Source organism: Phocoena phocoena, chromosome 12, assembly GCF_963924675.1.
Source record: "Phocoena phocoena chromosome 12, mPhoPho1.1, whole genome shotgun sequence".
Taxonomy (NCBI): domain Eukaryota; kingdom Metazoa; phylum Chordata; class Mammalia; order Artiodactyla; family Phocoenidae; genus Phocoena; species Phocoena phocoena.
In genome coordinates this window covers 49,653,150-49,671,969 of record NC_089230.1, presented here as the reverse complement: position 1 = coordinate 49,671,969, position 18,820 = coordinate 49,653,150, and the positions used below count along the sequence as shown (strand labels likewise).

At 43.7% G+C, this 18,820-nt stretch overlaps 1 pseudogene; it reads left to right on the top strand.

Annotated features, from left to right (window-relative positions):
• The window catches only part of LOC136131875 (coiled-coil domain-containing protein 162-like), a 48,926-nt pseudogene extending 34,263 nt beyond the window's left edge, over window positions 1–14,663 (top strand).
• Window positions 14,664–18,820: the final 4,157 nt, after the last annotated feature.

The following is an 18,820-nucleotide window of genomic DNA, read 5'->3' as shown; positions in this document are numbered from 1 at the left end:
AATGAGTGGTCATTATTTTCCCAAAAGAGACACTGAATTTTAAATAACTTAGATATTTGCAGTTTTCCTCACTCTACTGCCATGTTGCCATCTGATTGCTGGTGAGGGAAGGGGGAGTGAGTTTCTTCTCCAAAACCCCAACAGTTTATGTCACTGTTTTGTCTATTGAATGACCATCCAAAACAGGAGAGGAGAGTACAGTGCCCTGGGCCAGGCCAAACCCCAGTGTAAGTGTAGGTAGCAACAGCCGCCTCCTGGAAGCTCACTGGGCAGATTCAGAATCTGAATCAGCTTTCAGAGATTTTACAACCTTCAAAATGCCCATCAGCCTTTCTCTCACATCTGGTGTCAGGGAGCTGCTGACCTGTCAGTAAAGGTCCACACAGAAGAGGAGTGAGGGGGTTCCCATGTGCCCACAGCACTGTGGAAGCCTGTCACTGTCTTATGATGTCTGAGCAGCTGTAAGATGGAGACCCATGCCTAAAATGGGCTATTGTGGAGCCTGGTCCCCCTGCCCTACAAGTGAGAATTTCAGTACAAACCTACCACCTCCAAGTCCATGGCTTCCCCCAGACCTGCCCCCTTCTCTGCTATTAGATGTTCCCCAGAGCCAGCCCCATTTGGGTCCTTCCCTTACTCCCTTCTCCCAAAGGATTCCAGGGTGGTCCCTGGAGTTGGTCCATTGAGAGGAGTTTCCACTGATGCTCTGCCTTGGTCTGGTTATTCCAGAGAGGAATGGACCTTTCTCCTTACTGTGAAGTGTCCACAAAACACAAATGCTTACAAATATTAAGGTATCCAAACCAACACGCATTGGGCCTGGTGCTGCAGGAGAGAGGTGAGCAGACAGTGAGTCTAGAATTTACTAAGCCATCTTTCGGGTGTCAAACTGTTGAAAAATTTCTTAGGTTCTTTTTAGTTTCTGCCAGATTCCTAGACAAAAAGGAAATTCTCCACTTCTCTCAGGCTCAGTTAGTTCCACAAGCCCCTAAGGGTAGGGAATCGCTGTTTTACCCCAGGGTCCCAAGAAGATGGTGAAGCTTTTGCTGTGTGGCCAGTAGCCAGGCTTCCTGCTGTGGCTCCCCGGCACTAACCTCCTGTTTCCTCTCCCGGGAAGTGGTTCAGAGGTGAAAGGATATCCCACAGTCACCCCTCACCCAAGGATGCTGGGTCTCCAAGTTGTACTTACTGATGAGCAAGCTATTTCACCATAAGCTGTTAGCCATAGACATTCAGAACGGGCTGTTTCACAATGAGATTTCTGTTGGAGCCTAAAGAGGAAGGCAGCCAGCTTGATTCCTTCCTCTAATTTATCTATTTTTATTTTATTTTATTTTATTTTTATTTATTTATTATTATATATATATTTTTTTGCAGTATGTGGGCTTCTCACTGTTGTGGCCTCTCCCGTTGCGGAGCACAGGTTCCAGATGCGCAGGCTCAGCGGCCATGGCTCACGGGCCCAGCCGCTCCGCAGCATGTGGGATCCTCCCGGACCGGGGCACGAACCCATGTCCCCTGCATCGGCAGGCAGACTCTCAACCACTGCGCCACCAGGGAAGCCCTTAATTTATCTATCTTTAATGGAGTTCCTTGTTAGTGGCTCATGGACAATGTTTTACCTGGTCAGGTTCTGCTGGGTCAAACTGATAGCAAAAATCCCTAGGTTCAAATTCCCAAGTAACCCTTTGTGTATGGGGCGGTGCGGGGGGGTGGCTGGGGGGTGGTTTGGTTTTCCGCCTGTGACCTCCCATTCTTCTACCTGCTCAGCTTGTCTTGGCCTCTGACAACCACAGGCTCTGAGATGTGCGGGTGATGAAGCCCAGCCGGTTGAAGACAACACTAAAGGGGCCGCTAGTGAGGCTTCCAGACAATGCCCGATGGAGTAATTGTCTGGGTGGATGTTGCTTTAATGTGATATCATTTCTGAAAGTTGGGTTTTAGGGGGCAAAGTGACTCTTCCTCAGCTGACCTTCCTGAACTTGAGCCTGCAATTTGCAGAAGCTGGATGAGAATCAGCTTAATTTGATCCAGAAAGTGTGTGAGCTCATCGGTGAAGTAAGAACAGAAGGGACTGACAATACGAAAGAAAGGCCTAAAGAAGAAATGGGGCTCCACCAGACCTGACGAAGAAATGAAAGAAAATCCAGCCATAGTATGTGATCTCATTTTGAGTGGGGTATCAGCATTTCATCCTAGCGTCTGACCCCACTGCTCACTCTGTTTGCATTCCTGTCCTGTTTCCCTGAGAAATCCTTGTGTCAGGCATTTAAAAAGGGCACTGGGTCTCACTGCACAATTGTCTCATCTTCTGGAAGGCATGTTTCTGATGTCAGGATCCATGTCCTTCCTGAGAAAAGTGCTGGGGGCAGCCTTTTCTGAAAGTGAGCCTTCTAAGCAGGAGCAGCTGCTGGCCTTGGAGCAGGACAACTGCAGCCTGGCCGCCCTGGTGTGCAAAATGAGAAGCCTGGGCCACTGGAGGCTGGCGGTGCAGCAGGCGCACTTCCGGGCCAGCTGAGCAGGGCTGAGAAGGTGAGAGCGCTGGGGGAGGGAGGCCCGGCCCAGCAGGGGGAGGGGGAGACACTGGCCTCCTTGGCTGCAGCTGCTGTGCTGGTGTCAGGTAGCAAGTTTTCCTGGGACCGGGCAAGAGCAGAGCCTGGGGAGAGATAGGAAAGAGCCAGAAGCAAATGAGAGAACAGATCAGAGTTTAGCACAAGGGAAGGGAAAAGATGGAGCGGGCAAGCTTTGTCAAAACACTGCAAATCCTTGAGTTTCAAGCATGATGATCTGAGGAAAATGAAGGAACAATAAGTGGAAAATCTGCTTTAAGGAAAATTGAAACCAGAGCACATATCAATAGTGGTTTGGAAACTTTTACTTACTGTTTCTGAAAGTCTTTGTTTACTCTGATCTGTCACACTGTTCTTAGCTGAAATCAAGGAAGCAGTGGCCAGCAGGAGCTGTGTTCTACCAGAAATTTTAAAGAATGTTAGATGATGAAGTGGTTTAGAGACTGCTTGGGAAGCTGAAAATACGGAAAGGAAACTTATATCCTACCTTACTGTGTTTGGGATGTTGACAGGAAGCTATGCAAAGTAAAAAAGAGTGTTTGAACATCAAACTAATGGCAGAACAAGAAGTGCTTTTATTTTGTCAACAGCTATTGGCTCTAAGGCAGGCCCTGGCCAGGGCTCAGGCAGACAACGTGAGGATATGCAAGTAGCAGGAGAGCCAGGTGTCTGAGCTCAGAACCCCTCTTCCTCCCTCTCTTTGAACACGCTCTGGCGACCATACGTGGCACTGCGTTGCCTGTAGCAGTCACCAGAGGAGCACAGTGTGAAGCCAAGCAGACGGCACTACTGGTGAAAGATGGCCTGGACCCTGGCTTCCCTTCTGCCTTCTTTCCAGCCCAGAAACCAGGGGCAGTGGCCAAAAGGCTTTTGTTCTTATTCATATTTGGCTAAGATGGTGAAATATAGCTCATAACTAAGATTGTTCTGTGTGTTTCTGAGGATCTTTTTTACTCAGAGGGCATCTTGGGGTCTGGGTCTCTGCCTCTAACACATTCCTTTCACGCTCCAAGCATGTTTTCCATGAGTGTGGCCCCGCCATCAGCGTTATGCCCCAAGCAGAGAGTCTTGGTTTCCTTTCCTGATGACCCACACTAAGTCTTAATTTCAGAAGTTACTGCTGCTCTATAGGGACTGGCACCAAAATAAAGGCTTTTTAAGTCTAAGCTCTTAATAACTGTGCCAACCCTCTGAGCATGAATGAAACAGAGACCCTACGTTTAGAGAGAGAACAGCTGAGTTCAAATAACAGCCTAGGAAAGCTGGGCATATTTTAAAACATAAAATATAATTTGTTCCTTTTGGACCCTAATTTTTCCATTATTGTGTGCCAGTGAGTTATGATGTATAATTATATAAAGTCACCCTACAAATATTAATCATCATTATTAATATTATAATTAAGGATCGACCTTCTAGTGACTGTTGATTAGAAAAATTTCAGAACAGAACCAATTATTACTACTCTTTTCCTTTTCCAACCATCTAGAATCTGGCTTCCTCAGGGCTATTTTGGAAATCGAAACAAAGACAAGATTAGCACCTCCCTTCCCCACTCACTGTACGTATTGCATCACCCTGTGTCTCCAGGTTCAGCCCTTCCATTGCTATTGTGTGATAAAGGCGGGGTGACAGGGCAAATGCAGGTTGTGGTAGACATGACTGTTTGGTCTTGCTACTGGCTGGCACAGGACAGGATAGAGCAACTGGGCTGTGGTACCCTGAGCCCAGGAATACTTCACACAGTTCTGCCCCTGGGCGCTAATGGAGGGGACAGTTGTGTTGGCCAACCTCTCATCCCCTGCCCTCTGCTGAGAAGAAAGACTCTGTGCCTTTATTTCCTTTGGCCTTTTCCTGCCATAGGCGCAATTGCTGAAAGAACTGGAACACAGAGTGACCCAGGAAGCTCTCCACCGGCAGCAGGTGGATTTAATGAAAACCTCTAGCATGGAGAAGCTTTTGGAGGATGTGGAGCAAAAAGAACAGCACCTGCAGCTCCTTACTGAAGAGGCCAAGATGACTTCTAAACTGGGCCAGCTCCAGCAGTAGAAAATTCAGAGAGAACTCTGACAGGTAACTCCAGTGAGAGGTAGTAAATCAGGGTGTACCAGCCACAGCTGTTTGATTCTTACCCTGTCTTTTCCATGCCTCTCATGCCTCCACAGCGGTGTTCCTCACCTTTGGCACTCCCAGGAACAGCAGGGAAATGGAAATATCTATACCTGGGTGATTGTTCAGGCTGCTTGTGACAAAAGATGATGGCTTGACTGCCACGAGGCCCAGAATCTTGGCGTCTTTGTAAGCCACTTGAAAAACATATTTCTACCTGGCTCTAATCTTTGAACTAGGAGGGATCTTTTGGAAAATCCCGACGAATAATCTGGAAAAGCAGCAAGTATTATGGAAGCTATTATAAGGGAATTTTATTCATGGTGTTTCTGGAACTGCAGAAATAAAAAAGGAAAGGCAAAGTGGTTTCCAGACCCAATATGTTATTCTTAAATATACCCCACAGTTGGGGCTTCCCTGGTGGCACAGTGGTTGGGAGTCCGCCTGCCAATGCAGGGGACACGGGTTCGTGCCCCGGTCCGGGAAGATCCCACATCCCGCGGAGCGGCTGGGTGCGTAAGCCATGGCCGCTGAGCCTGCGCGTCCGGAGCCTTTGCTCCGCAACGGGAGAGGCCACAACAGTGAGAGGCCCGCGTACCGCAAAAAAAAAAAAAAAAAAAAAATACCCCACAGCAAAAAAAAAAAGGGAGGAAATAATATAGTGTACATGCGGACTAATGCAAGTCCCAACAAAGGAGACCACAGAATGAAATTCAACACAAAGGGAAAAAACAAAAAAAACTGAGCACCCTCTGGGGTCGGTACTTCACACATATTCATTGAATGAATAAGTCAGTTAATTCACCAGAGATATTAGGAAACAAATCAGAAGTTTAAATTAAATGATTGCAAGTGTTTCAAGTGCTCAAGGAGATCAGTAAGGAGAATTTTACAAAAATAAATGACAAAAAAAGGATAAAAAATGTATCCTCTCACAGTTCAGGAGGCCAGAGTCTGAAATCAAGGTGTGGATCCCTACAGGAGGCTCTGGCAGGATGTGTTCCATGGCTCTCCTAGCTGCTGGGGGCTGCCTGCCATCCCCCGCGTCCCTCCGCGTGCAGCTACAGCTCTTCAGTCCTGGCCGCCTTCCCTGTCTCTCTCTCTCTCCCCTGTGTTTATACTTGCTTCACTTTCTGTAAGGTCATCAACATTGGATTTAGGGCCCACCCTTTAATCCAGTATGACTTCATCTTAACTTAATCACATCTACAAAGACTCTATTTTCCAAATAAAGTCACATTTTGAGGTTCCAGGTGGACACTTTGTGGGGGACACTATTCAACCCATTACACTATTACTTTTTTTTATAATTAAAAACAATTAGGAGATGATAAAAATAAATTAAAAAAGAAAAAAATGCCTGTGATCTATGCAGATGAGGCACGCTTTGGACCTAGCGACTCTCTGGCCAGGGGACTCTGGGTAAGGGTTGCAAGGGGAGAGCAAACACAAAGTCAGCCTCTGGCTGTGGGCCCTGTGTCAGGCCTGGAGACAGTGCTCAGAGCATTCCCTGCACATGATGAATTGAACTCAGCATAGAGATCTGGAAGAGAGATCACGTCTTTGTTTGAAGCCATCCCGGGGCTCCACAGGTTCTTGGGGTAGATGCATGGCTTGGCCTACAAGGTGAACTGGTTCCTCCCCCCTCCCCACTTCCCCTCTAATAAAGTAAACATAAAAGATATGACTTCTGTGAGTAAACTTCTGGCTATTATAAGGTAATAAAGGGTTCCAAGGGCTGCCTCTGTCCCTCTCTGATTAAGTTCTTGGCCTTCCTGGAGCTCCTGATTTTCAGAAGGCTGAGTTCAGCCTGACCAGGATTTCATGAAGACTTGTATTCCTGGGGTAGCCTGGGACCCACACTCTCCATAGTAATACCCCTAACCCACCCCTCACAGTGAACTGACGAAAGTGTGCACCAAGAAGCATCTCTGCTTCCCAAGCACTTTTCCCTTCAGATGAGAAGCCAGCTTGCCCACGAGCGTAGCATGGAACTGGACGCTTTCCAGTGGATGGAAGAGCTACAAAGTCAGCTTAGTGACACTGAGAGATCCTCCGCCCAGAGGAGCTCACCAGGCGGTAAGGATACCCTTTCTCTCTCTAAGCTCTCAGGGTCCAGGGTTGGGATTGAAGGAGGGCCCCAGGGACTAATGATAACAAACCAGTGGTTATTGAGTGGGTGCTCCATGTTTGTTGAATGAATGAATAAACCTTCATCCTCAATTGCAGTCAGAACTTTCTACTTCAGTCCACCTTGGAGTACTGATAGGCTATACTAAAAAGTTTCAATCATAAAAACTGGTTCCAGTTGAAATATGTCAACTAAAGAACATTGTGTAGTTCACTAGATTTTGAAGCATCTTAACACCTTGGTCCTATAGAGGAGTAGAGTTTGCCACCCTAATATGTCTCTTTGGCATATTGTTTTAAGCTGGTTGTCTCTGAGAAAAAGCAGACATCGGAAAGAAGTTGCCCTTTTGTAAAAAATGTTTACAGTTGTAAGGGTGTCTCGCTCTTCAGTACGAGGAAGAGGAGGATGACCAAATCTCTAGAATTTTATCTATGGAAAAGACAAATCTGTGTAACAGTCTTAGCCTTGTTTATTGTGCTTTTCCTGGTAACCTCCCATAGCTGACTTTCCCCCATCCTCATCATCCTCTTCTGTCTTTAGCTGAGGATGGTATTTAAGTTGAGAGCTTCGGTAACGTCGGCAAGTAACTCAGTTTTCCTCAGTCTCTCCCATGTATACATGTTATTAAACTTTTGTCTGATTTTCTCATGTTAATCCATCTCATGTCAATTCAATCCTTAGACCAGCCAGAAGAACCTAGAAGGGTAGAGGAAAATTTCTTCCTCCCCGAAAAGATATTAATGACCACATTTCTCAGATGTTATTCAGAAAGTACATCATGATTCTTGGGTCCTAGGGGCTTGAGGAGTATTATGGAAATGGCAATCAAAACAGCACTCTGGACAGTGCAGCCAGCAAATAGCAAAGAGGCCAGACTCCGGGATGTCTCTAAACTAACTCCTTCCCCTATAAGATGAGGACTAAATAAATTCCAAGTTCTCTTCTAGATCTATCAAAAATATTACCCAATCAGTAGCCACGATCAGCCTATTGTTAAGGTCAGCCAAGCTCCTCCTTTCTGTTCCATAGCATAGCTGGTGGGTGAGGGTATGGACTTTGGGGTAAGACAGCCAAGGTTCAAATCCTTCCTCTGTCACTGCTAGCTGTGTGACCTTGGACAGGTTAATTCACCTCTCTGAAGAATACCCACCTCAAAGGTATATTCTGAGGACTCAGTGAAACAATGTGTGTCTGCCACAGAGTGTAGTAGCACTAGGTCACTGAGCAAATGTTGGTTATTACACTTGCATATATGTGTGTCCTCCTTTATGTGTTTCCTTTTGGCTACTTATAGTGTGAATGATGTGAGAAAACATAGCCTGTCAGAGGCAGAAAGATTCTTTTCAAAGGTCAAGATAGTTTGGGTTTTCTAAGAACAAGGCTGGGCTTGTTGGTAAAGCCCCAGGGTGCTCCTGCCTGCCGGTGCCTGCTGCCTGGGCCCTGACCGTGGGGCTGGCATCCCCCACCCCAGCCCAGGTCCAGATAGGAAGCAAATCAAGAGCGCCCAAGGGCCCTATTTTGACCACCCACCCTGAGTGGTTCTGTCCTTGCACTCTCCTCTCCACTCTCGCTGGGGTTTTTTGTTTCTCCCTTTCCCCTCTGCCTCCAGCCCAGCCAAGCATCTTTTAAATTCCTTTCTGAGTTAACATGTCCTCTCAAACTGCCATCTGTGTCCTCTAAGACCTGCACATTTACAAAGAAGGACCAGAGTGGGGCAGGAGGCAGGTGGGGGGAACCCTAATTCCCAGGATTGGGGACACGGCAGGAGTAAAAGAGAAGCCTCTCTTTCAGGAAGCAGAGGTAGAAGTTACTCCCAAGTCTCAGCCCCTATCTGTCTCCTTCTGCAGCGATGGGAGGAGGTTTGCCTAGGACTTTCTACATGTTGTCTACTGAAGAAAAATGCACAACCTAAAAGCTGCAAACTAAGTTTTACTTGGGGAGCTTACTAAGGACTGTAGCCCAGGAGACAGCCTCTCAGATAGCTCTGAGGAACTGCTCTGAAGAGGTAGAGAAGGATCCAGGATATAGAGGAGTTTTGCTGAAAAACAAACCATGTGGTTGAACATCATAAGATTACTGCTAATCACAAAAAAAACAAGTTAATGATTTTAGTGCTTTTCTATGTATGGGAAGATGCAAGAGTCTGGGCTTATTGAAATTATTCCCTAGGTATGCATCTTAACCATCTAGGGCCAGCTTCCAGAGCACAGAATGTTTCCTGTTTTTCTCCATCCTAAATTCCCCTCAGGGCACACTGAGGGGAGCAGAACTGCAGTAGCTGATGGCTTGATGGCAGGCAACATTCTTCATTTACTGGAATGGCAGGCAACATTCCCTTTCCAGAGTGTAGATTCATCAGAGGTCATACCTGTCTAAATTTAGTACCAAGCACTAGAGGACAGCCAGATATTACCTATACTATTGGTGCTAAAAGGTAAAAGTCAGCCATTACCACTCCTTTCTCAGATGTCTAGCCAGAAGCGTGAGGTGACCCAGGTCTCTCTCCTTTATGTAGAGGTGGTCACAGCAGCCTCCCTGCTTCCCAGCAGAAGCAGAATTAAGGGGCAAGTTCTCTTTACTTAGCCTTAACATGGATTCCCCTTAGGATCTTGTAACTCCTGAGAAATTACAATTTGTTCTAGTTCAGTTACTCTCAAAATGCTTAAGGAAAAAAATGAAATCAATTGGCTTACAAAACTGAAATGTTCAGAGATGGATTGGCTTAAGCTGGCTTGATCAAGGTTTGTTTTTATTTTTTGAATTTTTATTGATTTACAATGTTGTGTTAGTTTCTGGTGTACAGCAAATTGATTCAGATATATACATATATATATATATACATATGTGTATATATATATTCTTTTTCATATTCTTTTGCTTTAGTTTATTACAAGATATTGAATATAGTTCCCTGTGTTATACAGTAGGACTTCTTTGTTTATCTATTTTATATACAGTAGTTAGTATCTACTAATCTCAAACTCCTAATTTACCCCTCCCCCCCCACCTTTCCCCTTTGGCAAGCAGAAATTTGTTTTCTACGTCTGTGGGTCTATTTCTGGTTTGTAAAGAAGTTCATTTGTATCATATTTTAGATTCCATATATAAGTGATATCATATTTGTCTTTGACTTACTTCACTTAGTATGATAATCTCTAGGTCCATCCACGTTGCTGCAAATGGCTATATTTCATCCTTTTTTAATAGCTGAGTAGTATTTCATTGTGTGTGTGCGTGTGTATCTCACATCTTCTTTATCCATTCATCTGTTGATGGACATTTAGGTTGCTTCCACGTCTTCTCTATTGTAAATAGTGCTGCTATGAACGTTGGGGTGTATGTGTCTTTTCAAATTATAGTTTTCTCTGGATATATGCCCAGGAGTAGGATTGCTGGATCATATGGCAACTATTTTTTAGCTTTTTAAGGATCTTCCATACTGTTTTCTATACTGGCTGTACCAATTTACATTCCCACCAACAGTGTAGGAGGGCTCCCTTTTCTCCACACGCTCTCCAGCATTTATTATTTGTAGAGTTTTTGATGGTGGCCATTCTGACTGGTATGAGGTGATACCTCGTAGTTTTGATTTGCATTTTTCTAATAATTAGCCATGTTGAGTATCTTTTCATGTGCCTGCTGGCCATCTGTACGTCTTCTTTGGAGAAATGTCTATTTAAGTCTTCTGCCCATTTTTTGATTGGGTTGGGTTATTTTTGTTTGTTTGTTTTTTGTTTTTTTTGCGGTACACGGGCCTCTCACTGTTGTGGCCTCTCCCATTGCGGAGCACAGGCTCCAGACACGCAGGCTCAGCGGCCATGGCTCACGGGCCCAGCCGCTCCGCGGCATGTGGGATCTTCCCGGACCGGGGCACGAACCCGTGTCCCATGCATCGGCAGGTGGACTCTCAACCACTGCGCCACCAGGGAAGCCCTGGGTTGTTTTTTTGTTATTGAGTTGTATGAGCTGTTTGTACATTTTGGAAATTAAGCCCTTGTCAATCGCATCGTTTGCAAATATTTTCTCCCAGTCCATAGGTTGTCTTTTTGTTTTGTTTATGGTTTCCTTTGCTGTGCAAAAGCTTAAAGTTTGATTAGGTCCCATTTGTTTATTTTTGCTTTTATTTCTATTGCCTTGGGAGTCTGACCTAAGAAAACATTGCTACAATTTATGTCAGAGAATGTTCGGCTATGTTCTCTTCTAGGAGTTTTATGTTGTCATGTCTTATATTTAAGTCTTTAAGCCATTTTGAGTTTATTTTTGTGCATGGTGTAAGGGAGTGTTCTAATAACTTCATTGATTTACATGTAGCTGCCCAGCTCTCCCACCACTTGCTGAAAGGACTGTCTTTTCTCCATTGTATATTCTTGCCTCCTTTGTCAAAGATTAATTGATCATAGATGTGTGGGTTTATTTCTGGGCTCTCTATTCCATTCTATTGATCCATATGGGTGTGATCAAGGTTTGAACTATTTCTTGAGGACTGATTTCTCTCTGCATCTCTGGGCCCTGAGCCGTCTGAGAGCAGACAGGAAGTGGAGCCCCTTGGGAAGCAAGATGGCTGCCACCCCTGTAGCTTCCATCCTCTGTTCAAGCTCATATGGCAGGAGTGGGGTGTGGAGAAGGGACAGTTAAAAGCAATTGAGCTCTGACTAGGCTGACTCAGGTCATGTGACCAATTTTGAACAAATCACTGAAGCCAGAGACTGAGATGCCTGGTAGGCTTAGGCCCAGCTCACATGTTCTCCCCTGGAGCCAAGGGTAGGGTCGGCTCACTCTCTCCTCCTCTTCACAGCAGCTATTTTATTTTATTTCATTTATTTTTAATTGAAGTATAGTTGATTTACAGTATCATATTAGATTCAGGTGTACAACATAGTGATTCAATGTGTTTATAGATTATATTCTATTTAAAGTTATTATAATACAGCAACTATTTTAAATCTTCCTGGTCTCTTCAGACTTTCAGACACTGTCCTCCTCCCCTATCAGATGGGAACTCCCTCTACTTCTTGTCCCCAGCCTACCTACATCTATACTCAGCTGCTTCTCCTTCCCTCCTGTTAAAATGGAAAAGGTGCCCCCTTTCTTCCTTGGGACAATTGCTGTTAACAGCATCCCATGGGCTTCTGTCTTCTCAGGGGTCTTGAGCTAATCTTCGTCTGCTTCCTCTCTACACACTCATGTTTCCCACACATCTATCCTTCTGATCTTATAACCAACAATGACTTGTTGAGCATGTATGTGCCATCATCATAAAATCCACCATAAAATAAAATTAACATCTAACCAGTTGAGCCAGAAATCTGAGAGCTATTCTTCCTCACCCTGTAAATCTAATTAATTACCAAGTCCTATTAATGTGAGTATCTCAGTCTGTCCACTTCTACCCACAAGTCCAAGTAACCCATCATCTCTTTCTCTTTCACTTGGTCATGGACCCTCAGGCAAAAGACTCCATCCAGGTTTTGACATCTTCACTCAGAACTGATGAAGCTGGATCAGAGGCCCATTTTAAGCTCTAAAATTTTATGAATTAAATCTAGGCCTGTACATTGTAACCAGAGATACAATTTAACATTTTTCACATTATAGGCCTTATATCCCTGGCTCACTACTCCCTAAGTTCTGCTTCCACATCATCCAGATACAGCCAGCAACACCTTTTAAAGACTCATCTCATGGGCAGTAAAATAACAAGAAGGATTCAAAGGCCAAAGACTGTAAGTAATGATAAATTTGATTATGTATATGAAACAATGAAAAATGTAAATATGAAATTATGGATTTAGGGTCACTTCAAACTTACATTAAAAAATTGTGTATCAGGGGCTTCCCTGGTGGCGCAGTGGTTGAGAGTCCGCCTGCCGATGCAGGGGACACGGGTTCGTGCCCCGGTCCAGGAAGATCCCACATGCCGTGGAGCGGCTGGGCCTGTGAGCCATGGCCGCTGAGCCTGAGCAACCGGAGCCTGTGCTCTGCAACGGGAGAGGCCACAACAGTGAGAGGCCCGCGTACCAGAAAAAAAAAAAAAAAAAATTGTGTATCAGGACCTTATCTCAGTGGTCGGGTCTTAGAAAATAAAATTCTGGATTTCTCACAAAGGGAATTTGTCCATGAATTGTTGCTGAATCAGTGTGTTTATGTGGGAAGGAGGGTCTAGGGCTTCCTACTCTGCCATCTTGATGACATCACTCCTCAGTAATAAAATTCTGATGAAACAATTAGGTCCAAAAGCACTCACTCAATTACAATTCAGTAAATGGGTATGAAAGTCAGTACCAACACCTTGCCGTGTTCTGTCTCTGAATTTTTTTTTTTGATTATCTACAATAATTAACTAGCAGCATCAGAGCCTTTATCTGAGTTGGCAGAGCAGAAATAAAGAATTTCAGAAGTCATCTTAAAACACGTGAGAAATCTACCCTCCAAAGAAATTCTTGGAATGCAGATTAGTTTGAAGTATAGCATATATTTGAAGAATTTTTTTTTTAATATTTCAGCTCTTAGCTTATGTAAAACACTATTTGCATCCTCTTCCACTTCCTTCTCTGAGTGTAATAAGTATTACACTCTTTGCTCCACTGTTTTTCAGAATCCCCTCCAGAGGTTTATATATCTAAACAGATTTAACAGTTCCTCCCCTCTTACCTTGAGAAAAATTAAGAGGAAAAAATATAATCATTCTGTCAGAGAAAATATGCCATCCTAAGGCCTCTTTTGAAACTGATGGTCTAGTTAGTGGACCAAAAGTTTGTTGCAGTATTTCTAGACACAGTTAAGGGGAGACACACAGAGAGGGAAGAAGCAGGTCAGGAACATACCCAATTGAGATCCTTGACCAAGTAGGGCCACATTATCAATACCCACCTTTTACTTGGCCCACCAATCTCTGTGCAGTCATCTTTCAGCAAAAGGTGAAGTTCTACTATATGTCTATTTGTTTCTGCAAAGCCCTTTCCAAAAGGAAGCAACATTCTATTGATTTGTATGGGACCACAAGGGCTTTTAAGATTCACTCCATCCCCACTTCACTCCCCAAAGCAAATGTTCCTGCAGTGGGGCAGGTTGCTGATCACAACTCTTATGGTTGCGAAAGCTGCTAAGTAGCTAACTACATTAGTGGACATCCACTAGGTTTTAGAGATTTAGAAGGGTGATGGTCTAAGACTAATTGTTGGCCACATTACCCTAAATAAACTCTAATAAATAAAGAAGTGTCTTGTGGGCCCATTGGCTTGCGTACAGTATAGAAACCCCGAGCAAAAAGGCTGAGGTCCAGGAAAGCCACAAAATTAGTTGGGGCCTCTTCAAATCTATCTAAGGTCTGACTTCTTAAATAAGGCCTATGAGACAAGTCAGATAAATACAGATTGAGAGGAGTTTATACATGGCTGAGATATAAGAACACCAATGATTTTCTTTTAGAAAGTATCACTGCACCAACACAAATGATAAAACATTAAAGAATTTATTGATTACTCCAAATATGGGATATCTTTCCTTCCTTAGCTGGAAATAGCTTTCCATTGATGGATTCATTCCCGACCAGTTCCCTTTATAACAAGAGGCAAAATATGTACAAGAAGGCACACTAAATGGCCTAACCCAGACTGAACCAATGACCTTGGTCTTATTAATAACAATGACTTGTAATGATGCTATAACAAGAATTATTCACCATCTTTTTTAAAGGCTCCAGTATCTACTTAATATTTATATTGCAGGTACCTATTAAACACAAAAAAAGAATTGACCATGTCTTCCTACCCAATGTGGCAGAAAATGTTCAACTTTCAGGTTTTCAAGTTAAAATGGCTCCATCCAGAATCCCATTCAGACCTGACTGGTAATCATATATCCTTTTTCAAAGTTTTATTTCTATGAGCATTTGAATGAATAAAAATGATTCTAAATTCTATTAAGCCTTTTATCTAAATTTTACTATCTGTATTGTGAAGATAGCATGGAAGGACTGAGATGACTACATGTTGTTGTCCCAGATGAAGTAGGGTTTGGCCCTGAATTTTAAAACATAAGAGTTGATTTGCTTTTTGTTTTTCTTTTTTTGTTTTGCGGTATGCGGGCCTCTCCCGTTGTGGATGCACCGGACTGGGGCAAGAACCCGTGTCCCCTGCATCGGCAGGCAGGCAGACTCTCAACCACTGCACCACCAGGGAGGCCCTTGATTTGCATTTCTACAACCTAGGCCTTGCCTCTGGTCAATGAGCAACCTCTTAATATGGGTTCTAGAGTTACTGATTAGGTGAGAGAGCCAGGAGAGAGGGCCTTGCTACCAGACAGTATTCACTAACAAGTGAAAAACCAGGACAGAGATTAATCCAAAGAAATTTCAAAGCACTTATTTCTATTTGTTTCACTTAAGAACACTGTTCTCTATTAACAGTCTTTTTTTTCTTCCTATAAATGGCAAGACACTCTTCAGACTTTTGTAAAGTCCTAATCCAAGTCTTTTTGTTCAGACAGGAAAATTTATCTTGGGTAAAGGAATAAATAAATAGATGAATGGAACAGAAGAGACCAGAGAAACATATTTACATACATAAATTTATATATGATATATGTAGCTTTTCAAATTAAGGAAAAGGTTGGGTCTATTTGAATTAGATTAAATCATCACCTTACACTATACACAATGAATGCCAAATGGATTAAGTATCTACATGCACACACACACGCACAGACATACAAACTTATTTCTGAAATAGGACATAAAAAACAAAAGGAAGACTGATGACTTTGACATCAAAATTAAAAATTCAACATGATATGACCAGGTATGATACCACTTAACAGTTTATGACCTCTCAGCTCCAAATTCATCCTTCACTGTCTTCTATGAAATAATGAATCTGGACCCTGTAAACGTTTCTTCTTTGCCACCTGGCAAGATGTTAAGCTTTGTCAGGAGAGGGTGCTGGAGGGACCCTGGAGAAGGAAGAAGGGTTTCTCTTCCAGGTTCTGGGGTCCTCCTCTAGGCAGCCTCCTGCAGTATGCATGGCTTCTGCAGCACCAGGTTCCGGTAGCACACGCAGCTTCTGCAATGCCCAACTCCAGTGGTGCATGCAGTTCCCTGGTGGAGTGCCACTGGCATGGCTCCTCCTATGAAGGGGCTTCTCCTGCCCCAGCACCCCTTTGGGTGCTTCACAGCCTCAGTGAACTTCTCTGCCATTCAGCCTTGGCCACACCTTCTCCCACGAGGTCTGGATGTCAGCCCAGGAGGGTAGTGGTGGCTCCCTGTATCTGATATTCCTATATTCTTTAGAGCTCTCTTTATTGCTTACCAGCCAATCCTCCCATTACTTCAATCCCTTGTTAAATAATTCTTTATATTAAACTTTCCCCATTTGATTTCCATGTGATTTCTGTCACCTAAATGGCCCATGACCAATATAGAAATGATACCAGTAACAGAGTGGTCCTAGGAGACAGACCCACAAAGATGGGGTTTGGGGTTTTGTTTGGTTACATCCTTGGGCTTGAACACAATGCCAAGCTCCTTGCTAAGGGGAAATGGAAGGCTGCGTGTAATCCTTTGCATGCAGTGGAATGACAATTAACCGAGCTACCACCTCTCGTAGACTGTGATGAAGTACCTGCTGAAGCACTACCTCGGGAACCTAAAGTGCTCCTATATTGACTCTCATGGTAGTAAGGATGACCATAAAGACTGTGGTGTGGGATGGAGTTTCTTTAATGCACTTCAGCACTTAGGGAAGAAAATGACAAGCTCAGGTCCTTTGATTCCCAGCTCAAATCATGGCCCTGAGAACCAGAGAGCTTTGATAGTAGCCTTTTAAAATCTCTTATTTCTTGTAGTTAGAAGGATAATACTGCTAAAAGTCAAGCACAAATTTTAATTGTGCAAAATGCTAAATTACAAAGATAGTTGAATTTACAATCTTGTTGTTTCTCACTGCTGTTGAAATGGGCTCTCTCATTTCAGTGGTGATGATGCACTTCAAGAGTAGCAGAAGCCAACTGCCAAGACAAGGTGGGACATCTATCATAAAGGGCAGCAGGGACATGTGAGTAGTCAAAATGCCTTGGCACACAGAGATCTTTGGTGGTTGATGCACCTCCATGAATGAAATCCTATGGGCAGCCAACTATTGAGAGAATATTGCTTGATCTACACAGGAAAAACTCTGGTAGCCAAAACCTGACTTGAATAGGCATAATGAAGATTTACAGCCTCTCATCCAGATGCCAGACCTAAGTCAATTCACAGACCAGGGCCCCTTAACTACAGGAGGATAGATCCGCTTGAAAGTACATACCATAAATCTTCCTCCATTTTCCTAGGTATCTATAATTATTTGCTAGAGTGACTGTTCATGAGAGGAAAAAAAGAAATCTAGACCATTTGGCATTTACTAGGTACTACCTCTAAATTAATTCTACCTCTAAATTAATTCTAATACCTGGGAGCCCAAAACACCACTATGGCTCACCAGTCAAAATGAAGGCTTACAGTGAGGTGATAGCTTAGCTCAGGTCCAAATTACAGTAGACCCAGTTGGTCCTACTTCCTGAATGTATATAATTGGAATAGACATAATTAGCAACTGAAAGGATTCCAATATTATTCTCTGACCCACTAGTTAAAGGCTCATTATGGTAGGAAGGGATAATGAAAAGCCCCTGGAACTTCCCCTTTCTATCAAGAAACTAGAAGCGACAACTCTGGGGAAATTGCAGAGATTAATGCCATCATCAAAGACCTGAAAGTGAGGGTGGTGATACCTTTAACATCACCACTTAACACACCACTTTGGCCTGTGCAGAAAGCAGATGGATCTTACAAAATGACTAGGGACTATCAGGTTCACACCTTAACCAAGTAGTGATTCCAATTGCAGCTGCTATCCCAGATGCCGTATCTTTACTGGAGCAAATGAGTATGCCCTTGGCACTTGTTCTGCTGTTATAATGCCTTTTGCTCCATATCAAATTGCAAGGAACACAAGAGGCAGTTTGCTTTTACCTGGAAGGGTCACAATGTACCTTCAAATTCTTGCCTCAAGGCTTCATCAGTTCTCCTGCTCTGTCATGATACAGTTCATAGAGACCTAGAGCATCATGGTATTCCACAAACATCACACTGGTCCACTACATGATACGATGAGCAGCAAGTAGTAAGTACTTAGGTACCCTAGTGAGACTCGTAAGAACTAGAGGGTGAAAGATAAATCCTACAAAACGTAACTGCAACGAAGTTTCTGGGGGCTTAGAGCATGATGAACCCCCAAGATGGAAGACATATTGCTTCATCTCACAGTATGTTACCATGAAAAAAGAGGTATGATGCTAAGTAGGTCTTTTTGGATTTTAAAGGCAAACATATACTATATTTGAGTGTGCTACTTCAACCAACCTGGAGAGTCACCCGTAAGACTACCAATTTTGAGTAGGAAATCACTCACGAAGGCCCTGTTGTGAATTTGAGGTAAAGTATAAGCTGCTCTGCCATTTAGGTCGTATGATCCAACAGAGCCAATGATACTAAGTGTCCAGGCATATAGGGACACAGCATGGAGCTTCTGTCAAGCACCAGTAGGAGAATCACAGGGCAGACCCCTAGGATTTTGGAGCAAATCTTTGCCCTCTTCTGAAGATAACTATTCTCCTTTTGCACCTTGGTAGAGACTGAATGTCTAACCAAGGGAGATTAGGTGATCATATAGCCCGAGCTTCCCATCATGATTTGGGTGTTGTAGGACCCACTTAGTCATAAACCCGAGCATGCACAGCAGCAATCAATGGAAATGGTATACAACAGACTTAGCTTGCTTGAGCTGGTCTGCAACATAAAAGGTGTCCTTGAACACGTGGCTCAGACTCAGTATCAACTCAATCCATACCTCTGACCTGAGGTGCTCTAACAACTAGCTGGCCAAAAAAGAAAAAACAAAACAAAACAAAATCAAGCCGGCTTTATAGATAGGTCTGCATATTGTTGGTTCCAACCAAAAGTGGACATCTGCAG